Source organism: Suncus etruscus, chromosome 15 (genome assembly GCF_024139225.1).
Source record: "Suncus etruscus isolate mSunEtr1 chromosome 15, mSunEtr1.pri.cur, whole genome shotgun sequence".
NCBI classification, from domain to species: domain Eukaryota; kingdom Metazoa; phylum Chordata; class Mammalia; order Eulipotyphla; family Soricidae; genus Suncus; species Suncus etruscus.
The window spans coordinates 52,136,568-52,149,163 of record NC_064862.1 but is presented as its reverse complement, the minus strand read 5'-3'; the positions used below and the strand labels follow the sequence as shown (position 1 = coordinate 52,149,163).

The 12,596-nt window shown below is 40.7% G+C and overlaps 1 protein-coding gene and 1 non-coding gene across 2 annotated transcripts in view; one reads left to right on the top strand and one right to left on the bottom strand.

Moving 5' to 3' along the window:
* The window catches only part of MCU (mitochondrial calcium uniporter), a 157,944-nt gene that overhangs the window by 84,190 nt on the left and 61,158 nt on the right, over positions 1 to 12,596 (top strand). The gene's annotated exons all lie outside the window — the stretch shown is intronic.
* LOC126031704 (U6 spliceosomal RNA) lies at positions 5,213 to 5,319 on the bottom strand. Its single transcript, XR_007503536.1, has one exon. It is a non-coding gene; the product is annotated as a U6 spliceosomal RNA (small nuclear RNA).

Sequence of the window (12,596 nt, the reverse complement as noted above, 5' to 3'; positions counted from 1 at the left end):
TGGCAGCTGCAAAGAGCTGATGGTTGAATTTTCCTGTTGTGCATGTCTGGCCAAGGCTGGGCCTTCACTGGTTAGGCCTTCACTGTAGGATGGGATGGCTCTATCACCTTTCTAAACAGATGATGGCCAGGTTTAAGAACACACATCACCAAAGAATCAGGTGTCACTTATATAAAGCCTTAACTTCAAAATCCATTTATTATTATTTTTATGTATTTATTTTTTGGTTTTTGGGTCACACCTGGTGTTGCAAAACAGCCCTTAAGATGGGCTTGGATGGTAGAGATGGAGCCCTTTGTCCTTAGGCCCCAGCCACGTGGCTCCATCCCCCATTAACCGCGGGTCTGGGTCCAGGAAAGCAACAGGTATTGAACTCACTCACAAGCAGGCTTCCAGAGAAATAACATCTTTATTGCCCTGGCCATCAGATCTGGCTGCTAACCATTTACGCATGCCATTTTTAGCTAGCCCTGCATCTTACTTCTTTCATCCATGTCACCTCCAACCTCCATCCTGGCAAAAGACCAAAAAGCCCAAAAGACCTTAATCCTCTCTGGTCAAAGCCTTATCTAACCTTTCCAAGACTCCTCCCAGGAATGGGCGGGGTCTTGCAGGTAAGTTACCTGGTTAGAATGGGGAGTGGGGCCACACCTGGCACTGCTCAGAGGTTACTCCTGGCTCTATGCTCAGAAATCGCCCCTGATAGGCACAGGGAACCATATGGGATGCTGGGATTCGAACCACCGTCCTTCTGCACAAAAGGCAAACGCCTTACCTCTGTTCTATCTCTCCAGCCCCAATTATTATTATTGTTATTCCCATAATCCTAAAGTTGCCAATCAAAGGACTCAAAGATTTCAAACCCTTCTTGACAGGAGGAATTACAGCTTTCTCATACTGTGCAGAAAGAATAAGTTGTGGTGACCTTCTGTAGCAAGCATTGCTACAAAGCTTCCTGAGAGCGATTCCTTGTAGTTGAAAGATGTAGGAATAGTTTTATTTACCACAATTATGCAGCATTAAATGGTGGGACAGGTAGGTATAGGATAAGGCCCAATGAAAAGGGCCAACAAATTCTATATATCAGCTGTTCTGAGGTCTAGTCAAATACATTTCCTTGGTTAGGGCCCAGTAGCTTTTCTGCCTTGGTTAGGATTTTTTACAAAAATTCTTGGCTCTGAACTCTTGATTCTGCTAAGTCATCCTTGCTTTTCCATGAAAAAATGAATTGGTTTATAGCTGAGTAGCCTATAGACATTGGAGGGGTTCTGAAGACCCTATTATTTTTTCTATTTCTGTCCCTTTCTGTTATTACAATTTCTTATAAATTTGTTATCTTATTGAATGAATTTATGGATTTGGGTGAGGAGCTCACTGGCAGTGCTCAGGGTTAACTCCTGGCTCTTCTCTTGGGAATTATTCCCAGCAGGTTCAAGAGACTATATACCCAGGGTTTGAACTCAGGCTGGCTGTATGCAAGGCAAGTACCCTACTCACTGTCCTATCTCTCCACCTTCCCTCCATATCAATCATGGATTTATGCTCTTAGGGAAACTCACACCTAAAAGTCTCCTGACTTCTGCCTAGAGTTCCATTTGAGTCTTGTAATGAGACAATAAATGCTCTTAACATTCTTAGGAATCTATTTAGTGGAGCGTATCTTTGAAGCTTGCTCTTGGTATCTTAAGATAACAGTTATTTTTACCCCTTATTTGAAGGGTATAGTTCTGTTTTTATCCCACCTGCAAACCAGCACACATCCTGCATCCCCACCCATGGACTAGTAGGTAGGACCAAAGCTATTGACATTCTTTGTTTGTTTTTTTGTTTTTTGTTTTGGGGTCAAACCCTGCAGTGCTCAGGGGTTACTCCTGGCTCTATGCTCAGAAATCGCTCCTGACAGGCTCGTGGGGACCTTATGGGATGCCGGGATTTGAACCACCGTCTTTCTGTGCCTAAGGCAAACGCCTTACTGCTGTGCTATCTCTCTGGCCCAGCTATTGACATTCTTACACCTGTGGACCAGCTCATGCCTGTGGCCCAGAGCCAGAAGTAACTCCTGAGCGCTTCTGGGTGTGGCCCAAAAACCAAAAACCAAAAAAAATAAGAAAGAAAAGAAAAGAATTTATAGTTAAAGGGTAGGCATGAGGTTTCTCTCTCTCTCTCTCTCTCTCTCTCTCTCTCTCTCTCTCTCTCTCTCTCTCTCTCTCTCTCTCTCTCACACACACACACACACACACACACACACACACACACACACTAATGTGGAGCATTTAGATTTCTGACAGTGACAAGCAAATGAGATGTTGTGTGGCACTTTTAGTCATGGGGTACTGTATACTCACTCATGCTTTGTGCTTAAGCTAAAAAAAATTTTTGTTTTAATTACTTTGCTTCTTGACAGACGCTACCTCACTGGGTGCTTGGTAGGATCTCATCTCTCAGGGTTACAAAACAGAGTCATGACACAAGGTGATTTTCCAATTGTTTCCTAAGCACGGGACTGAAGTCGGGATCTAGGGAGGCCGTTGGCCCAGAGTAAGGGAACTCTGCTGAAATGTCATGTCTGACATGGGGAGCCTCCATATACCTCCAATTCCATGATGCCCCAAGTGCCCCCCCCCCATTTTTATTCCAAAATGCTTCTTACCATAAACACAAGAAAAAAAAATATCCCAATGAGTAAATTTTTTTTGGGGGGGGGAACCACACTCATCAGTGCTCAGGGGTTATTCCTGGCTCTGCACTCAAAAATTACTCCTGGCAGGTTCAGGCACTAAATGGGATGCCGGAGATTGAACCCAGGTTGGCTGTGTGCAAGGCAAACACTATCTGCTATGCTATCACTTTGGCCCCTTGAATTAATTTTTTTAAATTCTACTCCAAGAAATATCTGGAGTCTGTTCGTGGTGATTTTTGCTAGACCTTTCCTTACTCATCTGCTTTGGCCACAGTTTCTCAAGAATAGAAGCAGTAACTTTTGATGCAGTGTTGGTTGCTATTATGTCTGTTTCTTGGCACAAAAGAGGGATAATAATGATAACTGTGACAACTCTTTTTTTGGTGACCCACCTGGTGCATCTTGCAAAACATCCAAGGTGCCCAGGTTCATTCTCTGGGAACCATGTTCCTAAACCACATGCAATGGTTTAGAATTTTTTAGTAGAAACATGAAAAACCAGTGTAGAGCTGTGCAAACAGAGCAAGGCCGGAAAAGGGAAAGCTTCCTGTTACTAATCTACTTTATAAGTGTTGATAAGTGTTTTAATCTTGTGCTGTTTTCCCTGATAGTAAGTTATTTGGTGCACAAATATTCATATCTGTTGTACCATTGTGTGTAGCTGCCAGGGATTGATCTCAGGGCTTCATGCATGTGAGGTGTTATGCTCCGACACTGAACAGAACTCTGTGCCTCTGCTGGTTCCAAATCTTCACTTTATCAGAGCCTCCTAGGATAAGTCTTCTTAATGGTTGGACCTCATTCATAGGATCTCACCTCTCTGAGCTTCAGTGTGACCATAAAACAGTATGAATATAATTGGAGATTGGTATTTAAGTGATTTTAACGATATTTCCCTAATCACAAAATTAATTCCTATTCAGTGATGCATACAATTTGAACAGTACAAAAATGCATAATGAGGAAAGAATATTACATAATGAGGAAAGAAAAAAAGCTGGGCTTTTTTAAATTTGTACTAAGTAAATAAAGAGGTAAAACATAATTTTAGCTCTCAAAAATAATCATTATATTTTGATATTCTGTAAGAATTTATTTCTAAAATAAGTGTAAAATTGATCCTATTTTTGGGCAGTCTTTTCTTAAAGAGTAATACATGGTATTCTGTGTTTAACAGTACAGGAATGTTGAACAATGAAAGTCATCGCTCTAAAGAAACAACCATTAACAGATTGATAGGTCATCTTTTTGGCGGGGGCTTATTTTGGACCACACTCAGTGATGCTCAGGGGTTACTCCTGGCTCTGCACTCAGAAATTGCTCCTGGCAGGTTTGGGGACCATATGGGATGCCGGGAATCAAACCCAGGTTCATCCTGGGTCAGCTGCATGCAAAGCAAATACCCTACCAGTGTGCTATCTCTCTGGCCCCTCTCATCTTTTCTACTTTTCTCTATACATAGAAAAATATGTGGATATATTTTAAATACAATTATAGAATCATGTGATATACCTAAACAGAAATGGAAAATTACTATATTTGATTTTATAACTCAATTCTTATAGATACAATACATTCTTTTTTCAAACATATGTACACACACGCACACACACACACACACACACACACACACACACACACACACACACATATATATATAGGGGATTGACCTTATTCTATGTATTTATTTTTAGATTTGGGAGGGGTCACACCCTGAGGTTGGGAAGTACTCCTGGTTTTGTGGCTTTCAGTGGTGTTGGGGTTGGAAAACCATACGTGACAGAGATTGAATTGGGTTGACTGCCTAATTGACCCCTGAACACTCTTCTCACCCAGCCTCATTCTTTTTAACAGCAATGTCATATGTAACTGTATTGATCATAACTTAGTTGGTTGAATTTATGGATCATTTGTCATAAACAAGGCCACATGAATAGTCATTCAGTCTTTAATAAAGAGCCTCTGTGTGGTGAGCTCTTTTTTTTTTTTTAAACAAATAAACCAGAGTGGTAAGCAATTAAATGTTAGCTTCTATAAAGTTGGTTTCCTGTCAACACTCATCTTTGTATACTTGTACTGATTTTTCTGGAAGTGCTCACTCCATCATTCAATACCAGAGCCTACCACCGTGGTCCTTGCTGGCCCAGCAGTGCTAGGAGTCACCAAGGCCACACCTAGTGGTGATGGGGAGGTCCCCAGACCATTCTCAGCTGTTCTCAGTGTCACACCCATCTTGCCAGAATGTTGGGCCCTCCAGTGCTGAGGATCAGACTCAGATCAAACACAATGCTTGCATTCCAGTCCTTTAAAGAAATTTTAAAGGACCCTACTTATAATGATTTAAGTAGTCTTGTTGAAGGGCCAGAGTGCGCACAATTCTGCTAATCACCAGGGTGAAGGGGAAAATTCATTTATTCATTGTTTCCCATAATCATTCTCACTGATTCAGAACATTTATTCGAGTCACTGGCTACTTAGATCTCTTTTTTAAAAAATTAAACTGTTATTTATTGCATCCATTTTCTTTTTTTAAAAAATATGGAACACTTCATGAATTTGCGTGTCATTCTTACGCATGGACCATGATAATCTTCTCTGTATCATTCCAATTTTAGTATATGTGCTACCGAAGCGAGTACTATAGCATCCTTTTTCAAAAAATAATATATGACAAATTCCAAAGGAGGGCAAAGAGCTTTGTTAATTTATATGCAAATTAAGATTTACATACTAGGTAATTTAGTTTAACTATCTGCATGGTCTAGAATGACCTTTTTGAATTTATCTCTTTACTGGAAATTTTTGCAAATTTCTGATAATAAAAGTGAACATCTCACGAAGCACTGCATAAGTGAGCAAGTATGCATTTCTGAAGAAATCTTTGAATCAATTTGTTTAGACAGCTTCTTAACCTTAAGGCCTCAGGGGTTACTCCTGGCTGTCTGCTCAGAAATAGCTCCTGGCAGGCACGGGGGACCATATGGGTCACCGGGATTCGAACCAACCACCTTTGGTCCTGGATCGGCTGCTTGCAAGGCAAACGCTGCTGTGCTATCTCTCCGGGCCCATTTTAAGAATCTTGGTTTGACTCTGATCCATGGCCTTCTTTGAAGATTTTAAAGATTTTTTTTTTTTTTTGGAAATTCTTTGAAGATGTTTTCATTGATTGAGGTTCTGTGATTGACAGTACTGTTAAAGATGGTTTCTTCTTCTTTTTTTTTTTTTTTTTTTTGGTTTTTGGGTCACAGCCGGCAGTGCTCAGGGGTCAGTCCTGGCTCCACGCTCAGAAATCGCTCCTGGCAGGCACGGGAGACCATATGGGATGCCAGGATTTGAACCAATGACCTTCTGCATGAAAGGCAAATGCCTTACCTCCATGCTATCTCTCCGGCCCCTAAAGATGGTTTCTTAAGCACATCAATCCAACACCATCCCCATACTTCACTCTTGTCTATCAAGTCTCCCACTGTGTGGCCTTTGGCCTTGTGTGTTGTGTGGAAGATTATTTTTAAAAATCATTTTCCATTTTTCTTTTTGAAAATTGTTTCTGTAGCTAAAAAGTAGAAAACCAACAGCTTGCCTTGCTTTTTGAGGTTATGATTTGAAGGTAGCTTTTTCTTAAGCACATTTTCCACATTCACGTCAGATGTTCATTAGTGATATACATACAGGCCTTTGAGGAGGAGTGATGTTAAGTGTCCAACGCAAACACGGAAACTTCTCTGGCTGAGGTGTTGGTTTATTTTTAGGAAGGTCACATGTATGTGTTGGGTCTTTCTATATTTAAAATTGAACATTTTCAGGGGGTTTTAGAGCAGGGGTCTCAAACTCGCAGCCCGAGGGCCATTTGCGGCCCTCCGTACAACGTTTTGTGGCCCTGCCCTTGAGGAATCTTTTTGTTTTGTTTTGTTTTGTTTTAGTTGTTTGGGTCACACCCCCCAATGTTCAAGGCTTACTACTGACTTTGCACTCAAGGATCACCCCGACTTTGCCTCCTGTGGCCCCCAGGTAAATTGAGTTTGAGAACCCTGTTTTAGAGGAAGGCTTTTAGTTTGGTGGAGAGTCTCTACTTTTTAGGACATGTTTTGTTGCTTCAGTAACATACACATTTTCAGTGAGTCTAATATTGTTATCTCCATTTTCATTGAAGCAATTTTATAATTGTACCAGAGTGATAGTACAGAGGATACTTGCATGCAGCCAACCTGGGTTTGAACCCCGGCATCCCATCTAGGTCTCCTGAGCCTAACAGGAGTGATTCCTGAGTGCAGAGTAACCTGTGAATGCTGCCAGGTGTGAGCCCAACAAAAAACAAAAACTAATGGTTTTATGTAGGCCTCTGCTAGTTATATTAAATTTGTATGAGTATTATATTTTACATAGGTATATATATGTGGCTTACAATTATTTAACCTTTGCTTTTAAAACCAAACAGAACTTTGATTCCTTTGCATAATCCTTTTTTTTGTTTGTTTGTTTGTTTGTTTTGTTTGTTTGTTTTTGGGCCACACCCGTTTGACGCTCAGGGGTTACTCCTGGCTATGTGCTCAGAAATCGCCCCTGGCTTGGGGGGACCATATGGGACGCCGGGGGATCGAACCGCGGTCCGTTCCTTGGCTAGCACTTGTAAGGCAGACACCTTACCTCTAGCGCCACCTTCCCGACCCCTTGCATAATCCTTAATGTTTTATTTCCTGTTTGTGTTTTATACTTAATTTAATCGTTAAAATTTGTTTTTGTTTTTTGGTTTTATCTTTTTTTTTAATTTTTTTATTTTGAATTATGAGAACAAAAGATGCAAAGAAAGAGGACAAGGTAAAGTTACAGTGGAAGGACAATCACCCATAACATAATTCTCAGAAGAAGTCCCCTTGCTGATATCTTAACTGAACTTTCAGCCAAAGAACGTTAAGATAAATTTTCTTTAATAGAATATTTAGAATAAAATTTGCAAGGCCTAATACAAAGAAAGAGCAGAGGATGGGCTACATTTGTTTTTGTTTTTTGGGCCACACCTGTTGACGCTTAGGGGTTACTCCTGGCTATGAACTTAGAAATCGCTCCTGGCTTTGGGGTACCATATGGGACGCCGGGGGATCAAACCGAGGTCCATCCTAGGCTAGCACTTGTAAGGCAAATGCCTTACCTGTGGGGCCGGGCGGTGGCGCTAAAGGTAAGGTGCGCCTGCCTTGCTTGCGCTAGCCTTGGACAGACCGCGGTTCGATCCCCCGGTGTCCCATATGGTCCCCCAAGCCAGGAGCAACTTCTGAGCACATAGCCAGGAGTAACCCCTGAGCGTTACCGGGTGTGGCCCAAAAACCAAAAAAAAAAAAAAAAAAAAAAAAAAATGCCTTACCTGTAGTGCCACCGCTCCGGCCCCAATCGCTAAAATTTTGTTTATATAGCAGTGAAAAAAAATATGTCACAATTCCAGTACTGGAGAAAGAACTCAAGAGACTGAACACATGTTTTGTGTGCAGGTGACCCAGGCTCCATCCCCAGAACAGCACCCTGAGCAACTTGCCAAGAGTACACCTTGAGTACTGTTGGATGTGACCCCAAAGTCAAGCACTCCCTCTCCCCACAAAAAAAAAAATCACCACTCCAATTTATTTAGAAATATTTATAGCTTCTGGGCCCGGGAGAGATAGCACAGCGGCGTTTGCCTTGCAAGCAGCCAATCCAAGACCAAAGGTGGTTGGTTCGAATCCCGGTGTCCCATATGGTCCCCCGTGCCTGCCAGGAGCTATTTCTGAGCAGACAGCCAGGAGTAACCCCTGAGCAATGCGGGTGTGGCCCAAAAAGAAAGAAAGAAAGAAAGAAATATTTATAGCTTCTAAGTAACTGTTGAATTATTTTTACTACAGCTTAATTGGCAAGTATTTTCATTCTCTGTTCAACCTACAGTTATATCTCAAGAGTTGTTTATTGTATTACTGATGCCACATTGTTTCAGTATTTCGCTTAAAACACAGTAATATTGTTTTCCACCCCTTCTTCCTTTTGAGTTCTATTATTAGAGAAAATAGTTTCTTAATGATTATTTAAAAACAGTCTTAATTAGGCAGCATAATTTTATAATGCTGTTAATAATAGAGCATTAGGCACACAATGTTCCAACTCTACTCCTAATCCATCCACATCCTTCCACCAGTGACTCAAGGCCCTCTACCACCCCTCAAACCATTTTTCCAGTCATTTTTTTTAATTTGAATTTTATAGTTGAAATGTTTACAATAGCATTGACATTAAGGACTTCCATAAACATGGTTATCTCTCCTCTCCATCATACTGTCTGAGCTCTTCAACCAACGTCTGTTATCTCCACTCCACCTCATCAGTCCTCCTGTCACTCCCCTCCTTGTTTCCTTGTCTCAGTCCTGGACTATAGGACCCAAGATTTACCATCATTTGATTCCTTCTACTCCCCTGTCTTGTTTCTCTGTATACCACCAATAAGTTAGGTAATCATATATATATTTTGTTTGTTTGTTTGTTTGTTTTTGGGTCACACTGGCAGCACTCAGGGGTTACTCCTGGCTCAATGCTCAGAAATCGCTCCTAGCAGGCTCAAGGGACCATATGGGACGCCAGGATTTGAACCAATGACCTTCTGCATGAAAGGCAAACGCCCCACCTCCATGCTGTCTCTCCGACCCCACGTGATCACATTTTTATTAGACTTACTTTGCTCAAGCTGATGCCGTACATATCTCCAAGTTGCAGCAAGCTGTGAGTTTCATCTTTTCTTATAGCTATCATTTTTCATTGTGTTTATCTACCACAAACTCTTGGCCCATTGAGATGTTGTTGATCATTTGACTTGTTTTCATATCCTGCCTATTTTATTGAGTGCTGCAATGCACATATCTTTTTGAAATAATGTTTTGAGGGTAGATGCCAAGAAGTGGTGTTGGAACATCCTTACACTGTTCTCCAACTGCCTGGCAGATGAAACCCTGTAAGAGTAAACTGTTCTGGGAATTCTCTTTGAGGCAAAAATCTTTGGAGACATAGCTTCAGAGACGGGGAAGGAAAGCACAAAGAGAGGATTAATCTCCCCATGATTTGTGGTGGTTCTTAGGCTTGACTCCCTCCTCCTTCCTAAAGAGTTTGTGTTAATGAAATGTCTGTTGACTTATCACCCATTGTGATGCTCCCTAGACCCCGCTAAGCTCCAATGCTTTTGTTTAACTTCTCCCTGACACCTCATACCCCCCCTTGCTGACCTTTTATATCCCTGACTCTGTCACCCTGCATGTATCTCATGCATCTTGCCCTATATGAGCATCATTCCAGTACCACACCCATCACCAGAGAGCCCACTTTTGGCCACCACTGTCCCAGCAGCAATGATCAGGGGGATTATTTGGGGTATTGGGGATCTAACCTGGGTCAGCCACATGTGAGACAAGAGCCTTAGGTACTGTGTTCTCTCTCTCTCTGGTCCCTTTTTCTTTTTTTTCTTTTTTTCTTTTTGTTTTTTGGGTCACACCCGGCAGTGCTCAGGGATTACTCCTGACTTTTATGCTCAGAAATTGCTTCTGGCAGGCTTGGGGGACCATATGGGATGCCAGGATTCAAACCACCATCCTTCTGCATGCAAGGCAAATGCCTTACCTCCATGCTATCTCTCCGGCCCCCCCTTTTTCTTTTTTATCTAAAGTAACATTGGCTTACAGGAATGTAAATATATACTTATATATATATGTATGTGTGTAAATATATACATCTATATATACATACATACATATATACACATATATACTTATATACATATATGTGTGTAAATATATACATATATATACATACATACATACATATATACACATATATATAGATAGTGGTGTTGTATTGGGTAGAGAGGAGGGGGTAAAAGCACACAAACCTCCTTTAAGAAAGAATCTCATAATGAGAGGTACCAAGAATAAAATGATAACCTTGTGTTCACTGTGACTGGTGAGCTATTTTATTTAGTTTGAATAAAAAGAGAAACCCCTCTCTCTTGTTTTTGTTTGTTTTATCTGTGTTTGATGTTTTTTAGGAGGCACAACTAGGAGTGCTCAAGGCTTATTCCTAAGTGTGTGCTCGGACAATCATTTGCCATGGCAGGGCAAAAACTGTAATCCCTGTTCTTTCTCTCTACATTTTGAGGAAAAGATGCTTAGAGAAAGCCCAAGTGGCAAGATGATGGAGCCAGCCATGGGAAGATCTTTGCAGGGATATTTATAGATGGAAAAAAGAACATGGTGAGGCCATAAGACCAGAAGCAAGTGATTCATTTAAAGGAACTGTAAAAATACTTGGGGATGGGATGTAAGAAATGAGGGAGAAGGGGCCGGAGAGATAGCATGGAGGTAAGGTGTTTGCCTTTCATGCAGGAGGTCATCGGTTTGAATCCCGGCATCCCATATGGTCCCCTGTGCCTGCCAGGAGCAATTTCTGAGCCTGGAGCCAGGAATAACCCCTGAGCACTGCCGGGTGTGACCCAAAAACCAAAAAAAAAAAAAAAAAAAAGAAATGAGGGAGAAGAAGACAGTAAAGTTCTTTTTATTTACAGAGGAAAGTAGGCCAGAGAGACAATAATTTCTCTATAGACATAAAGCCATATCATGAAACCAGTCAAGTTTCAATGGCTTTTATTTTATATGATAATGTTTTACTGATATTAAATTATCAAGTTAAAATATGATTATAGCAGGATTATATCTGCTTGAATTCTTTTGAGTTCAGCATAATTATAATAACTCTGTGTTGTGGTGACTTAGTTCTTCTGCTGTTTTCTCCTCTTCCCTTTCCCCTTCTCCTCCTCTTTTCCTTTTCCCCTTTTCTTTCCCTTTCCCCATTTTGGATGCTGAGATCCAACCCAGGACCTTGCAGTTGTAAGGCATTTGCTTTCCCACTGAGCCACACTTCTGACCCTTAACGTTTTCTCATTGGGCCAAATGTGCTTCTCTGAAAATCTTACCACCAATCACCAGCCCAAAATAATTGAGTTTCTATAGCCACTTACTTTTATTGTGATCCAAATGAACAAAAACAAATGAAATTTGCTTGAGAAAAAGTACTTGGCTTACTATTGTGATGGACAGTTTTAAAACTTATTACTTGGGAGCTCAAATTTGACATTGTTTTGTAATTTTTTATTTCTAAGCAAATATCAAATTTGAGCTCCCATGTAATTGATTTGAAATCATCCATCACAACAGTAAGTCCAATACTTTTCTTTTTTCTACCTCCTTTTGTTTCTCTCTATTTATATATGCCTTCTCTTTCCTAACTCCCTTCTTTCCTTAGGCATTCTCACTTTGCTCAGAAAATAGACCCAATATTGGACTTTTTACGTAAGTTTATCTCCTGTTCTAAAGAATAAGATGGCGGGGGCTGGAGAGATAGCATGGAGGTAAAGCGTTTGCCTTTCATGCAAGAGGTCATCGGTTCGAATCCCAGCGTCCCATATGGTCCCCTGTGCCTGCCAGGAGCAATTTCTGAGCATGGAGCCAGGAGTAACCCCTGAGCACTGCCGGGTGTGACCCAAAAACCACAAAAAAAAAAAAAAAAAAAAAAAAAAAAAAAGAATAAGATGGCAAATATAAGCACCAAAGACTTTTCCCCTTCTCTCCCTTGGGAACATGTACTGCTCATAAAATAGAATATCCTATAAATAATATTTATGCCTATTAGCAGGATAAAAGAATGAAAAAGAAAAATACTGAAAAGAGAGGCACTGGTCTTAGTCCACATTCTGTTCACTTATCTAAACATTGAATCACTATTCTAATAGGAAGTATAATCTAGACAGTAAGCTACATGAAAGAGAAAGATTTATAATTATACCTGTTTTAACAAATATATTTTAAAACACTCTTGTTTTACTTGTTGCAGGTTTCTTGTTTACTTGTTTACAAGGTTTACT